Source organism: Leopardus geoffroyi, chromosome B2 (genome assembly GCF_018350155.1).
Source record: "Leopardus geoffroyi isolate Oge1 chromosome B2, O.geoffroyi_Oge1_pat1.0, whole genome shotgun sequence".
Classification (NCBI taxonomy): domain Eukaryota; kingdom Metazoa; phylum Chordata; class Mammalia; order Carnivora; family Felidae; genus Leopardus; species Leopardus geoffroyi.
In genome coordinates this window covers 106,343,593-106,362,099 of record NC_059332.1, presented here as the reverse complement: position 1 = coordinate 106,362,099, position 18,507 = coordinate 106,343,593, and the positions used below count along the sequence as shown (strand labels likewise).

Below are 18,507 nucleotides of genomic sequence, written 5' to 3'. Positions count from 1 at the left end.
TACTTTTGCCACAATTACAGCTGTTCTTAAACACATCATGTTGTTTTGCATGTGTTTAAACTTTAAAAAACTGGTACCTTATCACATGTATCAATCTATGTATTGCTTTACAGTTAATATTACATTTTTGGGAAAAAAATTATATTTTTGACACTTACTCATGCAACTCCATGGAGCTCCTACAAGATTGAATGAAAGTACCACAATTTACTTATCTATTTTTCTCCTACACAGTTGGGCTGTTTTACTTTCTGCTGTAATAAACAACACGGCAATACGTATTATAAATTCCCTGAAGCACATGTGCAAGAGTCTGCACTTCAAACTGAAATCACCAGATTGAAGTGTATGGACAGCTTTAGCTTTACTAGGTAATAACAAATAAAATCGCCTAACACTTGGGGCATCTGGGTAGTTCAATCGATTAAGCATCTGACCCTTGATTTCAGCTCACGTCATGATCTTACGGTTCGAGAGTTCGGACTCCATGTTGGGCTCTGAACTGTCACTCTCTCTGCCTCTTTGTGGCTCACATGTGCTCTCTTTAACTCTTTCTCTCAATATAAATACATAAACTTAAAAAAGAAAAAACCTGACACTTGCACAGTATTAACTCTCATGAATTAAACACTGGGACAAGGCACTGTTTTCATTGAATCGTCGCACAAACCCTATGAGGTACCTTAGAACAGATACCTCCCAGTCTCAGGAAGCTCTGTTTAAGTGTGGTTATTATTATTATCATTTTTAAAATTATTTTTATTATTGTTATTAGTGTTTTGTAGACAAGGAAGCAGAGGTCTGGGTATTTGAAGTATGTCACATAGCTCCAGAGTCCGCACTAGTAAACACTAAGCTCTCTTCTCTTTGGCCTCCAAAGGTCCTAGAAGAGAGTTCTCATTTCTCCAGTCTTGCAACACTTAATACTATCAAGCTTTTCCATTTCTGCCAATCTTGTGCATGTGAGATGTTATTTCATGATTGCTTTTATTTTCGCTTTCCCAACTAGAAGTTGAGCTGTTTTCCATATGTTCATTGGCCATTCAGGTGTTCTCTTCTACTGTGATTGCCTGTTCACATGTATCTTTGGCCCATTATTATAATGGGCTGTTTGCTTTTTTTTCCCATTGATTTGTAGGTCTTTTCTACACATCCTAGATACTAATTCTGTCAATTACACTTCTTTTCTTTAAAAAAAAAAAAAAAGCTGGCAGTTTTTTTTTAAATTATTATTATTCTTTAAGTAACCTCTTCCCCCAACATGGGACTTGAACTCACAACCCTGATCAAGAGTCACATGCTCTACAGACTGAACCAGCCAGGTGCCCCAAATAATATTTATTTCAAATATCTTACCCAGTCTGTTAGTTGTAAATGAACCTTTTAAATATCTTTTATAACCAAAGAACTTTTCAGTGTTTATATATTCAAATTTATCAAACTTTTTGTTTATCCTTTTTCATGACATTATATTTAAGAAATACTTCCCTAACAGATATTATGAAGATAGTCATCGGTATTCTCTTCTAAGAGATTTAAAATTCTGTCTTTCATATTTAATTCTCTAATCTGCCTGGAATTTATTTTTAAATTTATCTAATGCTATTAAATTGTACTGTCACTATTTAATAAGGCCCATGCTTTTTCTATAGATTTATAGCGGTCTCCTTGGCAAGTGTCAAATGCTCATATGAGTTTGGGCTTTTGCTGAGCTCTATTTTGTACCAATCTGTTCCATTAATCTTTATGTTTATCTCTGGGGGAAAAAAGCACAATCTTGTGTTACCATAGTTTTATAATTTATCTTCATATCTGAAGGGTGAGCCTCCCCTCCTTGCCTTCTTCAAAATTGTTTTAGCTCCTCCTGGCCCATATATGAGATGCCTCTTGGCCTTTTTCATATGAATTTCAGGGTCAATTTGTCAAGTTCCATGAAAAACTCTATTGAGATTTTATTGGAATGTTATTGAGTTTGTAAGCTTTTGGGGGAAGAAATAACATCAAGTATTTTAATAACAACAATATCAATTCTTTTCATCTATTAACATTGTATATACCTCTACTTGTTCAGATTTTTTCCTTAGGTCCTTTAGTAATGTATTTTAATATTCTCCACGGATAACTCACATACATTTACTTCTAGGTTACCTTTGGGTTTTTGGTGCTCTTGGAATGGCATCTTTCTTTCATTTTTTATTCTTATTTATTTCTGATATGGCAATGCAAATGATTTTTGTATGGTGATCTTTTTTTTTTTTTTTTTTTAGTGTTTATTTATTTTGGAGAGAGACAGAGACAGAGACAGAGACAGAGTGTCGGTGGGGGAGGGGCAGAGAGAGAGGGAGACACAGAATCCAAGGCAGACTCCAGGCTCTGAGCTGTCAGCACAGAGCCTGACACGGAGCTCAAACTCACAGGTTGCAAGATCATAACCTGAGCTGAAGTCAGAAATTTAACCAACTGAGCCACCCAGGTACTCCATATGTCAATCTTTTATACAGAAAACTTGCTGAACTATTTTATCTAATAACTTGTCCATAAAGTCATTTGGAGTTTCAACATATACAATAGACTACAACCTATCCAGAAAATGTCTTTTCCCCTTGCTTATATTCCATGTCCTTTGTCTTATCACATTGGCTGAGACTTCCAGTAAAGTCTTGAGTTAGAAAAAGGGAGGGACTGGGTGCTCGAAGTCACCCAGCTAGATAATGACAGTTAACCCAATGTTGAATACCAAAGTCTTATCTCCTTGTCACTATATAAATATTTTTCTCTGAAAGAGATTTCCCCCTTAGTCTTCAGTTACCTTATTAGATCAGTTTTAGATGACTGTAAAAAAATTTTTAATTAAGTAAGAAGGAATGGTACAATCATACAAACATTAAAAGTAGATTGATAACGAAGTAGTAAACTTACGATAGGACTTTCTTACATTTAAGCAGTCACCAGAAAGCTTCATTACGTGCTTCAAGTTACATTGCTTAGCAACAGCTCTTCAGAAATTTCAGTTATCAGCATGATCACTAGAAAGAGAATAAGCTGCAAAATGAATTTACAAAAGCTGGATACATTTGCACCTAGAAATAAATGAGTAAATACTTAATTGTGGTTCAAAATGTAGTCATTGTCCTATCTATAGCTATCATTTTTGAGGCATTTTTAAGGCTAAATCTTGCCAGCATCTGTCATTTTGTTTCCATTTTCTCCATTCATATACAGTATCACATATACAGACAGTTTGGCCCTTACTTTCCAAATTTGGGAGAGAGTTCCCTTGAACTGAAAAATAGGCAAATGACTAAGAGGATCTAGTCCTTCTTTTCTGGTCATCACCTGCCTCTGCTCTAATGTTGGCACCCAGAAAGTACTCAACACTGGGCTGAAGAGAGCGAACCTGCATGCCCTATTACTATATAGATTCAACCTGAGCTGCACTTTGGAAGATGGAGGAAAAAAGGAAACCCAAAAGGCTTTGCTTTGGTTACCACTTTCAGTGAGTTTCTCATAGTGTCATGCTCATACTAAGGCACAAAGATGAGCAAGGATTTTCCCTGTGTTTCATGAGCTACATGTCTAATGAAGGAGTCAGTACTGAGTGACAAGTGTTCCAGTGAATGCATGTCTGAAGTGCACAAAACAAAGAGGAGGAACCATCTAACTCAACTTGTTTCCCAGGAAGACTGGGGCCATATGTGTGACTAACCTTCCATAAACTAGATAAATAATCTCCAGTAAGTAACCTCTACAAATATAAACAATTGAAGCCTCTAATCTGTAAAAACTCTCATGTGTAAGAGATTAACCCTCCTATTGACCAAGGCAAAGGATAGGCTCAAGCAATTAACAAAGTATAAAATGCAAGTGGCCAATAAACCAATGAAAAGATGTTCAACCACACCAGTCATTAGTTAAAGAACAAAACATCAGTGATATTATCTTTCAGTTTGACAAGCATTCAAACAATTGTTACTGCTTGCAATGGAAAAGATATTGGTAAAGGAATTATTCATTGTGTGCAAGAATGCAAAAAGAGATAACTTTTCTAGAGAAATCTGGCAAATTGTGTAAAATTTTAAACTATTCTTTAATAAGTCATTCAATTTCTTAGAATATATCCTCAGAAAAATAATCAAAGTATATGCGGATGCAGGTGTTACCTGTAGATTTATTTAAAACAGTAAAAAAAAACGTTTTTAAATGTTTATTTATTTGATTACATAAAATATAGTATAGCTACCCATTATGCTATTATGCATCTGTTCTTTTAAGTTAATTTATTTAAATTTCAGTTAGTTAACATACAATGTAGTATTGATTTCAGGAGTCCAACGCAGTAATTCATCACTTACATATAATACCCAGTGCTCATCTCAGCAAGAGCCTTCTTTAATGCCCATCACCTATTTAGCCCATCTCCCCACTCAGCTCCCCTCCAGCAACCCTCAGTATTTGTTTTGTGTATTTAGGAGTCTCTTACGGTTTGTCTCCCTCTCTGTTTTTATCTTATTTTTCCTTCCCTTCCCCCATGTTCATCTGTTTTGTTTCTTAAATTCCACAAATGAGTGAAATCATACAGTATTTGTCTTTCTCTGACTGGCTTATTTCACTTAGCATAATACATTCTAGCTCCAACCACTTTGCTGCAAATAGCAAGATTTCACTATTTTTCATCACCAAGTGGTATTCCATTGTACAGATATACCACATCTTTATCCATTCATCAGTCAATGGACATTTGGTCTCTTTCCATAATTTGGCTACTGTTAAAAATGCTGTTATAAACATTGGGATGTATGTGCCCTTTTGAATCAGCATTTTTATATCCTTTGGATAAATACCTAGAAATGCAATTAATGGGTCATTAGGGTAGTTCTATTTTTACTTTTTTGAGGAACCTCCATACTTTTTTCCAGAGTGGCTGCACCAGTTTGCATCTGTTTTAAAAGCTGAAGTAGGTAACTTTTAACTTGAAAAGATGCTCAAGATACATTTTTTAAGTGAAAAGATATCCAAGATGGATATCTATATCTATATCTATATCTATATCTATATCTATACCTATATCTATATTAACTTTTTAACGTTTATTTTTGAGAGAGAGAGGGAGAGGGAGGGGGGGAGGGGCAGAGATCAGGCGAGACACAGAATGCGAAACAGGCTCCAGGCTCTGAGCTGTCAGCACAGAGCCTGATGCGGGGCTCGAACTCACGAACTGTGAGATGACCTGAACCGAAGTTGGATGCTTAACCGACTGAGCCACCCAGACACCCCAAGATATATTTTTTAAGTGACAAAAGCACTTTATAAAACTGTATGTTGAGTAAGATCCCATTTATATAAATATATTATGTATGCATGAAAAACTGGAAGTCTATGCACTAAAGAGTTAGCGGTGGTTGTCTCTGGGAGATGAGCTTACAGGGAACCTCCACACTATACGTTTGAACATTTGAATATGTAGTTTGAATTTTTGTCACAGAGCATGTGTTACTCTTACAATCAAAACGAAACCAAGATAGCTCTCTTAAAAGAAGGGATGCTCTTTTTCAAGTTTACAGAATGTTATTGAAATGGTATTATGTATAAATATTATATCTTATGGAAATTATTGGAATAATAACTTTTTCTAAAACTTCTTATTAAATATGTATATCCAGTCAAGTTATTTGAGCAAAATTGCCAGCAATTTCAATGCCTGTTCTTGACTCTAAAATATGCCAGGGCTATAACCATACAAATAGGTCTCTGTTGTGATTAAATAGAGGTCACAAGAGTCTTTCCAAGGGAAGCCTGCTTCCTCTTCTCCCAAAATATATGGTTTAAGCTTCTTTATGGATTCATGTAAATCTGTGAAATATTTTCATTGAAAAAGAGTGGCTCCACATGTGGGTGGTAACTTCCAAGCTTATGTTGTTAATCAGTCTGTCGCTCAGATTTTTTCCCTTTTCAAGTAATAAGCCGTTAGGGCAAGCAAAACACATTTTTGGTGCCAAACACAAAAATTTCAAGGGTTCAAGAATTAAAAAAGCAAAACAAAAACAAAAACAAAACAAACAAAACATAAAAAACCAAAGAAGATGACACAAAAATGTTGTATAAGAGCTGCTATAAAAAATAAAGAAATATAACCATCAGGAATGTATTGCTTCAGTTGATGTGAGGATTGGAGGGGCTACTTGTAGAATCAATTACCGAGGTTATGACAGCAAGCATGAGCCTGTCTACAGCCAAACAGCACTAATATAACTGAAGGTCTTTCAGTATGGAAATCTCTGCTGCCCTGACAAAATTGTGTGTGTAAGCCTGTTTACCAGAGACACCAGGATGAGGGGCGGCCACACTACATAATCTTCCTCTGTACCAGATCGATTCAGAGACAGAAAGTCTCTACCAATAGAGTCAGACTCCTTTGCCATATATTCTAAAGTATAGTCCAGTACAGAAAGTATAATGAGAAAAATTTGGGAGCAACACTCAAGTAGATATTACCAACCAGTAGATATTATCAAACTCCAACTGGACATCATACTGCACCCAGACTGAATCAGGGTCAAAGCAACACAATAGACTAGGCACTTACGGGGTGGGGACATAATGTAAGAGTGCTACCCATGCATCTCTGTGATTCTCGTGACCTTATGGTTGCAAGATGGCTGCAATAGCACCAAGCATCACAACTTCTCACAATGTTGATAAGTTTCAAAGCAGGAAAGATGGGATGAGTCTCCTGCAGCCCGGAAGATCTTTCCTAGAATCCCCCAGCTGATTTCTTATGTCCTTGGCTAAATTTTCTCTACAGGTTTCCTCCCAAGAATCATTCATGGAGGTCTGCAAGGCATATCCCCAAAAACGGCCTTTGTTTTAGGAAGACTTTCTTAACAAAATTGTTGATGAGTGGGACACCTGGGTGGCTCAGTCAGTTAAGCCTCTGACTTGGGCTCAGGTCATGACCTCACCATTTGTGGGTTTGAGCCCCATGCCGGACTCTGTGCTGACAGCTCAGAGCCTGGAGCCTGCTTCAGATTCTGTGTCTCTCTCTCTCTCTCTCTCTCTCTCTCTCTCTGCCCCTTCCTCACTCATGCTCTGTCTCTGTCTCTCAAATAAACTTAAAAAAAATTTTTTTTTTAGTTGCTGATGAGTTAAGACATCAAAAAATTGCCCCCAAGCTCAAAACGTGCACTCTACCGAGAAAGTGGAACACATTCATCAGCAGCCTTTTGCAGACTTCTATGAGATGGTGGTGACTACATTTGCCTCTTAGGAAAGGTCTGTGAAGGAAACCAGCTGGGAGTTTACCTGGACTCCTCCTAGTGTGCTCCTCTCATGCTCTATCTTGAACGATCCACCATCACTGTGCTGGCAGGAGTAAGTAGCCATTTTCTCATCTCCTCCTCAAAGCAGACCTCTGGGTTTGTGTCTCAGGAGAAGGCACAGCATCCAGTGACACAAATTGGCCCCGGCCCAGGCAGTCTCCCAAGTTGGTGGATTTGCTAAAATTGGTAATTTGCACCTTCACGTCCTTAAAAGGTATACCTATAGGCAAAAAAAAAAAAAAAAAAAAAAAAAAACCATGTTGCAAATCCAGGAATTTAATAGCTATTTTTTTACTGAATACTTACCTATATGCCAAACTCTAAGCTGAGTGCTTTACATATATATCCACAGGTAATGTCACTTAATCTTGTACAAAATCTTAGAAGGCTGTTGCTGACATTTTACCCTCAGTGAGAAAACAGAGACTGACATTAACTTACAGGCCATAAGGGGAAGAGTTGGATTCACTCAGATCTGTCTGATTAAAACTTGTGTGCATATCTGCCACACTTTGTTTTATTGTCAATGTGTGCAAAAAAAAAAAAAAAAGAAAAGAAAAGAAAAAAAAAGAAAACCCCAAACAGCAACCACAAAAAAGACAAAAACAAAACACCTACAAGCCATCATACAACTGATCATTGTGGTCACAAATACCCAACAAAGTGAAATCCACAAACACTCCCAACCTGTCCACACTGTGTTCTTGCTAGCAATCAGCACTCACTCTTACGACACTCAAGAGATGCTGGATCTCTGGTCACCAGATCGTATGTGTGACTTCCAGACCACAGCCCCAAGCTAGATCAGAGAGATGGGTGTACAGGGTGTTTCCTGAATAATTGAGAAGGGCAGGGGAAGAGCCTCCTGAATAATTGAGAAGGGCAGGGAAAGCCTCCTGAATAATTGAGAAGGGCAGGGGGAGAGCCTTTACGTAGAGCCTTCAACAATACTTCCTAGAACAATTCTGCAGAGCTAGCCTGCTAGTGGACAGGATTCTCTGCCACATTTGGAAGTAAAATATATCAGTCAAGTTCAATCGGGGTAGGGGAAAAAACACTTCTCTCAATTTCCAACAGAGGAAATTTAATACGCGCATTGGTTGCAAGGGTGTTGGAACAGCTGGAAAGACAAAAGAAGAAAAATAATGTTCCTTGGGGATTCGTATTTGTGGGAAACCACTACCGGCCGTAGTTGGAGGAGCAGAAAGGGAAAATAGCATTACTCGTAGCCAGGGCTCAATGTGCTGCTGAGCTTCCCGTTGGACCTGAGCTGCCTGTGCAGAAACCAGAGCCCGTACTCCAACTACTGTTATTGCTGGTGCAGCCTCAGCCACTGTAGCCCTCACCACTATTCCTCCAAATGCTGGAAGGACAGAATTCACTTCTCTATACCTGCCTTGCCAGTCTCCTGACATCGCCACCCACTGGCCAAACATAACCAAACACCCACTGGGGAGGGAATCTGCAAAGGGAGCTTGCCCTGACGCACACAGACCACAGTAAGGCAGGGTGAAGTGTAAGCAAATCGGCAAAAGACCAGCATATTAGGGGGACAGGGAACAGTTTCTGTAGCTTTTAGCTCCAGGAATCTCCTACCCTAGGTAGGAGAAACCGCTGCATCTACAACTGTTGGGACCAGAGTCACAGTGCCTCTCCTAGATCTATACAGACAAAAGTTGCAGCCCTCGCCATCATCAAAATTATATACTTTGTTCGTCCAACGACACAGTTATGAAAAATGAAAAGCCAAGCCACACACTTGGGGAAAAAATTTCCAAAGCATATGTCCAATGGAGGATTTTTTCTAGAAGATATAAAGAACTTTTACAACTTAATAGACAACCAACCCACACTTTTATCCTCCCTTGTCCTCTTATCCTGGCCTGAGATCTCTTCTGGGCTGCTCCAGCTGTATGCTGGAGAACAACCCCTTGGGCTGGGACAGTCAGGGGCTCTCTATGTGATGATTTGCAAATTGTGTCTGGAAGACTGTTTTCAGGCCCATGCCTGACTATTGGTGCCCTTGCGTTAGTTTCCTAGGGCTGCTGTAACAAATTATCACAAACTGGGTGTCACAAAACAACAGAAACTTATCCTTTCATAGTCCTGGAGGCCAGAAACCTGAAATCAAGGCGTTGCAGGGTTGGCTCCTTCTGGAGGATCTAAAGAAGAATCTGTTCTGAGACTCTCTCAAACTTCTGGTGGCAACCCTTGGCGTTCTTTGGCTCAAGGCTGCATAAGTCCAATTTCTGCCCTCCTCTTCACAGGCCTTCTTCTCTCTGTATCTCCTTCTATCTCTAATAAGGATGCTCATCATTGGATCTACCTAACCCTGGGTGATATCATTAAGGTCCAATCTAATCCTGGATGGTATCATTTCAAGATCTTTACCTTAACTTCATCAGAAAGGCCTTTATTCTAAATAAGGTCACATTCTGATCTTCTGGGTGGACGTATCCCTTGGAGCCCACAATTCAACCCTCTACCATCCTGAACTCAGAGACTCTCTTAGTCTTGGCAACCCCCAAGCTATATTCAAGAAGGTGAGATTCCAGTCTCCCATACTCTGTTTCCCCTAGGCCACTCTGGGAGTTTCTGCTGCTCCCATAAGGCTCTCAAGATGTGGTCCCAAGAAGGACAGGAGAAGGATACCTCCTTCTTTTCTAGGCCTAGGTTCAAAACCAGTTAAAACAAGGTACCTGGGTGGTTCATGCAGTTAAGGTCTGACTTCAATGCAAGTCATGATCTCATGGCGTGGGCTCGTGAGTTTCAGCCCTGCATTGGGCTCTTTGCTGGCAGTGCAGAGCTCACTTGGAAAACTCTGTCCCCATCTCTGCTGCCCCTCCCCTGCTTGTGTGCACATGCTTTCTCTCTCGCAAAAATAAATTAAAAATAAAAGTTAAACCACAGGTTCAAAATTAATTTTAGAACAACTGGTATTCCAAGTAAGCACTCAACAAATGGTCCCCATCATGACAATGTTGGTAATTATTGCTGTGGTTATAATTACCCTGTGAAATGAAAATCCAGTATTGAAATTATCTTACATCATCGTATATCAAAAATAACTACTCTCAAGTCATGAACAAATGTATTTCTGGCTCATATAAAAACACTATTGAACTGGAGGGTATTATGCTAAATGAAAGAAGTCAGAGAAAGACAGATATCATGTTTTCACTCATATGTGGATCTTGAGAAACTTAACAGAAGACTATGTGGGAAGGGCAGGGGGAAAAATAGTTACAAACAGAGAGGAAGGGAGGCAACCCACAAGAGACTCTTAAATACAGAGAGCAAACTGAGGGTGGATGGGGGGTGGGGGAAGGGGAGAGTGGGTGATGGGCATGGAGGAGGGCACCTGTTGGGATGAGCACTGGGTGTTGTATGGAAGCCGATTTGACAATAAATTATATTAAAATTTTTTTTCACTAGAAAAAAATATGTAAATAAACAAACAAAACACTATTGATATCTGCTCGTGCTCCTTATGACTGAAATCAAAGTCATGAGGACACAGCATGTGAAATGGATAAGCTCATGTTTTACAAATCAACTATCACAGTGGAAGCCTGCTATGGCTTGGCACCCTAACAGTTAAACACGGATGAGAGTGAGCCTTCACAACAGTGATAGTCTTCTGCCATTGGTAATTATTATTTCAAGTAGCTCATGTTGTCCTCCTGGAAATAGATTCAGTGACATTTAGCTTTTTGGTCTTGAGAAGCAAAGGACAAATCCCCCAACAGAAGGCTCACCCAACCTGTTCTTTGCTCTTACTGATGTGAAGTTATTTCCCCACAGCCACCATTGATACAAATGGAACCACTCTTCTGTTCCATGATAGCAAATTCTGCCACAGGGGGAAGCCCTTCTCCCTCCAAAATGTTGAAGGAGCCTTTTGCTCTCTGCTCTCCACATTATTCCTCTGAAGCAATGAGCATATAATAGCCTCACAGGGAGGTCATGATACGTTACCCAGCCACACAGATAATTTAAATTGTTTTAAGTGCTTTGCTAGCAGGAGTATGGGATGCTCTGGAAGCACACGTGGGCCTTAAGGAATTTCTGCGAGTGAAAATGGAGGAAAGCTGGTGACTGGGGCTGATGGCACAAAGCAGGTGTGAGGAAGCCAAAGCCCTGAGTATGTTTAGGACAGAACGACAAGGCTAGAAAGATTGGGTCATGTGGGACTCTGTTTATGGTGTATATCACAACATCTAATTAACTCGGCCCTTAAATAATGCCAACATATTCCTTGTATTAAGGATATAAGTATAGAAAACGGAAGAATTCTCAATAGAAAATGCTATTGGCTAAATATCCTAATGTATAAACCGAACTATCTCTAATTTCTAATGCATATCCATGTATGTGTACATGCATGCACAGTACCCTCTGAAGCACTTCATAAGAGACATAGAGAATTCACTAAGAACCATAATGAGGGGGCGCCTGGGTGGCTCAGCCGATTAAGCATCCAATTTCGGCTCAGGTCATGATCTCGCAGTTTTTAAGTTCGAGCCCCATGCCGAGCTCAGTGCTGACAGCTTGGAGCCTGGAGATTGATTTGGATTCTGTGTCTCCCCCTTTCTCTGCCCTTCCTCCATTTGTGCTCTGTCTCTGTCTCTCAAAAATAAATAAACATTACAAAATATTTTTTAAAGAACCACAATGAAATGTTTAAGAGAAAAACTCAATTAAGAATAACAGAAATTAAATGCTAAATTTGTGATACTCCATGGTCATAGCAGGATGTAACCTTTGCAACAGAATGATAATGAGCTTTCAGAATCAATCTTAATTGGATTCAAGTCCAGGCTCCCCCACAATCTGTGTTCTGTTGGTCAAATCAACATGTACTTATCTAACCGGCTGAAAATAATCTCTTCATCGCTAGATTACGGTGAGAATTAGAGGAGATAGCATCTGTAAGCACCCAGCACTGTGCTAGCACATCCTGTGTGATCAATAAATGCTAATTCCCTTACACTCCTTAATGCTAATGTGGAATTAAGAAACACCAGCCTTGCCATTTGGACATTCAGAAGACAACACAAGGCCCTGTGGTGGTTAGCCTTGGAAGGAAAGAAACTGAGAATGGTCTGAGACAGACAATAAGATCAGGAAGCCCCAGGAAGAATCACAAATGGAAGAAGTTACTTTGCATTTCAATCATAAGCAAAATTCAAATTATCATCAACAGCATCTGCACAAGAAGGATAAAATGCTCTGATATAATTGGTTTGAACTTCTTTCTACTTAAGAATTTGAGAAATTAATTTTGTCCACTTTTTGCTAATCTCCCTTGGAGGGGGGGCGGTTGGGCAGTAAGAGATGAGGATGGGAAGGGCAAGTGAGGGAATGTTTTTTTTTTAATTTTTTTTTCAACGTTTATTTATTTTTGGGACAGAGAGAGACAGAGCATGAACGGGGGAGGGGCAGAGAGAGAGGGAGACACAGAATCGGAAACAGGCTCCAGGCTCAGAGCCATCAGCCCAGAGCCCGACGCGGGGCTCGAACTCACGGACCGCGAGATCGTGACCTGGCTGAAGTCGGACGCTTAACCGACTGCGCCACCCAGGCGCCCCGTGAGGGAATGTTTTAACCACAATTTGGAAAACAATTTATAAGATGATTCTGAAGAAGGAGACCTTTACCACAGTGCAGTTAATCTGTTCCCAATTACTTTGCCTGCTGTAATGACTAAAGGTGACCTCTTCCTTCCCTGCTCACAGACTTGCTTTTTCCCCACATATTTACCACCCCACCCCACCCCCACCCAGACACAGTGGCTCAGCCTCTAGTAAGCTCAACATCTCTCTCAAGAATTTTAAATCAAACGGCTGCAGGCAATACAGGATCCAGAACAATACATACTAAATCACAATTTGTGTCTGGAACACACTTTGATGTGACAAAATTACAGGGCAACAGAGAAACATTACAAGATAAATTATTTAGCTCTACTGAAATGATTAAAATAGAGACAGGATTTGAGAAAGCACCCAAAATACAAAGCAAAGTTATTACTTATGTCCATTTGGCTACCATTTCTACTCTATGAGAGAAAAATCTAGAAAGAAGGACGATAAATGAAACTAACCTAAAGCCTTCTAGGCGTTTTGGCAAAGCACCGGGAGAGGTAGAGTTAGTCAGTCAAGATTCATTAGGCACTTGTGGTGCCCACAGGGGGGCAGGAAGTGCTCACGGAGCCCTGTCATCAGTTTTAGATTCTCAGAAACTCCTGAGGGACACTTCGTGTGTCTTGATAGTTTTTCCAAACACTGAACAAAGACCAGGCAGTGTTTCAAGCCTTTTTCAAATGATAAACAAACCTTTTTACCAACAAAGAACAGACACCACGATGTCACATGTTGGTGTTCATTTATGATCTTCCTGCTTGGTGCAATTAGCCCCTTAATCCATAAACTCTTGAGCTCCTACTGTGTGCCAGCCACTAATCCAACTGCTTTTAAGGACTTCACATCGCGGTGAAGAGCAAACAGGTAAATAGAGAGATGCATTAATTTCTAATGAGTGGAAGGGAAGAGGTAACCGTGAGGTGTCATGAGTAGGGGGAGTGTATTTAACCCAAACTGGAAAGTGGGGAGCTCAAGAAGTCTTCTTAAAGGGAATGACATCTCTGACTAGGTTTTTTGTTGTTGTTGTTGTTGTTGTTGTTGTTGTTGTTATTTGTTTTTTGTGTTTTTTAAAACTAGATATTAGGTTTTTAAAGTTAAGTAGGAGCTATTCTAACAAAGAAGTCAGGGTGAGTTGGTGGTGATAACGATGGCCCAGGTAGCCAAGAGGTGCTGTGGAAAGGCACAAGGAAAAACTAGCACAATCTTTGGGGACTGATATTGGGGGCTACATCTAGCATAAAGTGGAGGGCATGAAGGGTTAAGGGTGCTGAGACATGCTGAGAGGTCAATCATGTCAACGAGGGTAAACAGAAGCCAAGTCTGCAAGAGCCTTGGATGCCCTAAGGAGTATGATTGTTATCCTCAAAGCAGTTCAAAGCCATTGTAGGATTTTAGCAGGGAAGTTCACAGTTCAAGATTTGTATTCTTCTCACTGCAGCAAAGGTAGAAAATGGACCTAAGATCACAGCGGTGAAACAGTTTTACTCCACATAGAATAGGATGCCATTCCCCTCTCCGTACTCCCTAGAAGTGCAGGCAGTGCAGGAAAAGACACATTTGGAAGAAAGAGGGAAAGAAGAGCTGAGTTTAGGAAATGTTAAACTTATGGTGCCTGTGCTACGTCCCGGTGAATGTGTCCACTTTGATTTACGGAAGAGGTTCAGGGTGGTGGTACAGATTGGGGAACAGGTGACTGTGGATGCCGTGGAGGCAGGGCTAATGCTCAGCTGTGATGCTCTGGCATGGCTCTGTCAGATGCTTATGGCCAGAATCTGTTTCTATTTGTCCATGCCCACCTTTGCCAGTTATTAAATATTGTGACCAGAATCTCCATATGAGATGATCCAGAATGACGGTAGGAAAGGGTTGAAGATAGAACTCTACAAAATGTTCATGTATTTACTGGAAGACCAAAGATGAAGGGGGAGGAGGAGGAAGAAGAGGGGGAGAAAGAGGAGGAGGAAGGAGAGGTAGGAGATTTATAACAGCAAAGACCAGTAGGAATGTTTCAAACTGAGAGTTAATAGTGTCTGGGGAGGGGCACTTACACGGCTCATTTGGTTAGGCGTCCCGACTCTTCGTCTTGGCTCAGGTCGTCATCTCATGATTTGTGAGATCGAGACCTGAGTCAGGCTCTGTGCTGAGAGTGCTGAGCCTGCTTGGGATTCTCCCTCTCTCTCTCAAAATAAATAAATAAATAAATAAATAAATAAATAAATAAATATTAAAGAAAAGATGAAAAGATAGTGTCTGGGGAAGGGGAGCATATGAAGGAGAGAAGACCCTGGACATATTTCAATTTGAGAGAGAAAGAAAGTACGTGGATGAAGAGTAAAGCAACAGAAGAGAGAGGGGTGAACAATAGAATGACATCCTAAAGTAAATAGGAAAAGATAAGTACAGAACCTTCTACTATGTGGATCTATGTAATTATAGGGGGAGGAACTGGGAAACGATTGAGAGAGGGGAAGTAGCAGAAAAGATAGGGAAGTTCCTCTCACGATGTACATGGCTAGAGTTTCAGCTGGGATATTTCAGAGAGGTGATATGTAGGAAACCCAAGGAGAATGTTGTGTTATGAAATGTGAAGAGCTCAGAGGAACCTCACCAGAGCTGGGCTGGAAAAAGTATACTTAAAAATACTCACCAAAGTTTAATCTTGTTTTTCTAATAGCTCTCTAGAGACTGGGTATAAAAACAGAAGAGGTAATCATGTGGTTTGATTTAGCAGTGGAGTTTTGCTGCTAAATGAGGCTAGATGAGGAAACAAGAAAGTTGTCAAAGAGCGTTATTAGTCTTGTCTACACTTAGAGACACAAGAAAGGAGAGGAAGAACAAGGATGAATGGAGAATCAAGAAAAATTGGAGAATAGGTATGAGTATAGAAATAGGAGAGCTAGAATGATATGAAAAGGTAATGTAAAAAATGTAGATCTTTAGGATTTCACTGGAGGGGCAATTCCAAATGCTATGAGGTATCCAGAATCCTAAGCAGGCTCCAGGCTTTTAGCTGTCAGCACAGAGCCTGACGAGGGGCTCAAACTCACAAACCGTGAGATCATGACCTGAGCCAAAGTCGGACGCTTAACTGTCTGAGCCACCCAGGCACCCCTCAAGCCCAGTTCGCTTTGATTCCAAGGTCTGTGCCCCTTCGATAATGGTGGGGCTTGAGGAGCACCTGGGTCCTCAGTTGGTTGAGAGTGGGACTTCAGCTCAGGTCATGACCTCACAGTTTGTGAGATCAAGCCTCTGTCAGCACAGAGCCCACTTTGGATCCTCTGTCTTCCTCTCTCTCTGTGCCTCCCCTGCTTGTTCTCTCTCTCTCTCTCTCTCTCAAAAATAAATAAACATTTAAAAAAATAACAGTAAGGCTTGAGAAGAAGATGGGGACAGTGAGGCGGTGTGCCCAGCGGTTCCAGGGATCTGTCTTTTGCTTCAACAGTATTTGGACAGAACAGACCCAGGAATGCCCCCTCTACCAGCTTCTGACCACCCTCCAACCTTTTTGCCAGTGGCAACCAGAGCCATCTTCTTGGCCACCATCTGCCTCTGGGACCAACCAATACTTTCTTTCCAACTTAGCTCCTAATTACCAATCAACCATGAGCTCCCAGATTAGTTAGAATTATTACACTGAGGTGGAGGTTGCCAACAACCTCATGGTCAACATGCATCTGAGGGCCTCCTACACCTACCTCTCTCTTGGCTTCTATTTCCACTGCAAGGATGTGGCTGGGGGGTTGGGGGTGAGGAAGGGGGCACTTCTTCTGTGGTTGGCTGAGGAGAGGCTGGAGGGCACTGAGCTTCTCTTGAAGATGCAAAACCAGTGCAGCAGCCGCACCCTCTTCTAGAACATGCAGAAGCTGTCCCAGGATGAACAGGTAAAACCCTGGACACCTCGGAAGCCACCTGGTTCTGGAAAAGAACCTGAACGAGGCCCTTTTGGATATGCATGCCCTGGGTTCTGCCTGAGTAGACTCCCATGTCTGTGACTTCCTGGAGAACCACTTTCTGGACGTAGAGGTAAAACTCATGAAGGATATGGGGAAACACCTAAGATCTGCAGGCTCGTTGGCCCATAGGTTGGCTTGGCTGAGTATCTCTTCCAAAGGCTCACCCTTGGGCATGTCTCTGAAGTCCAACTGCCCTTTGAGGGGCTCCTCGACCATATGGTTCATAAGTCTGACCATACACTGCAAATTTCTGGAGTCCCCAGATAAATAGAAGAACTCAGGAGGACTTTGGCCTCTGTAGAAGAAGCCTGCTGTGGCCTAAATGATCACATTTCTGAGGGCATGGAATGTTAGCTGATAAAAAACAATCAGGGAATATATCATGTTGGCTCCAAAAGGAAAATAATGAAGGCTTTGGCTACTAGGCAAATCATTCTTACTAGTGAAGGCTCTTAAAGGTTTTGCTGATTATCTCAGTTTTCTTGACCACCATCCTTTTGGTCCCTACGGTATCTGATTTTGTCTTCTATCATGCTATATTTGACTCCTATTATTCATCGTGTATATGTCATTACTGAATGCCCAATAAATGGCTTGTTCATCCTAACCAATTACTAAGCATATTATAGGTGCCTGATAGGCATGTCTTTGAATCTCTGGAGGAAACGATGAGCGCTTTTAATGTACCATCTTGTGTTTTGTTTTCATCATCTTGTTAATATATGGTTTGTACAACATCTTATATTTTCTTTTGAGAACTTGAAGCCCAGTAGGCAGGATGTGCTCTGAGACAGCTCTAAAAGTCATAACATAACATTTCCAGGCCTCAACTCTGTCCACCATGCACAGACAACTGGGAGAAGGAAGTGAACCTATGGAATCTTCACAGACCTGAGTTCTCAGGCATAGCACAAAGGGAAGGAGAGTTTATAGTTCACTTTTGTTATTTACCCAAAGAGAAATTATTTGCCTTGCTGAAATAGAAATTGCAATTTCTGAAGAGCACTGAGATGGTTAATAACTCCATTTTTTCCATCTCTTTCAAGCCTGTCTAGTGAGGTGGTACATTGTTTAATCAAGAAAATCTATCTCCTCTCTAAGGACCTACCCAACTGGGAGATTCCAAAGTTGTTGACAGATTATTTTTGAAAACTATAAATCTGCTCATGAGGTGAGCTGAAGGAAAAAGAATTTAATAACAAATAAATTTGCCCCAAGCTCACAATCCACTGCCTAGTCTCTACATACCATGAAATATCTGGCCCACAGATACTACTGCTCAACTTCATCAAACAGATACATTATGAATCTTTTAACCCTCCTCAAATGATTGGCCAAGAGCGGAGGAGGAGCCAAGATGGCGGAACAGCATGAAAGTTTTTTGTGTGTCTTGCATCCATGAAATACATTCAGACCAACACTAAACCATCCTACACACCTAGAAAACTGATTGCAGGATTAACACAACAATCTGCACAACCTGAACCACAGAATTCAGCAGGTACACGGCATGGAGAGCTGAACTTGGGGAGTGAGAAGCCGCGACAGGTAGGGAACCACTTTTGTGGGCGGAGAGAGGACAGAGACTGGGGA

General features: G+C 40.8%; 1 pseudogene; it reads left to right on the top strand.

Moving 5' to 3' along the window:
- Window positions 1-16,563: 16,563 nt before the first annotated feature.
- Window positions 16,564-17,043, top strand: LOC123609801 (annotated as a pseudogene).
- The last annotated feature ends 1,464 nt before the right edge of the window (window positions 17,044-18,507 follow it).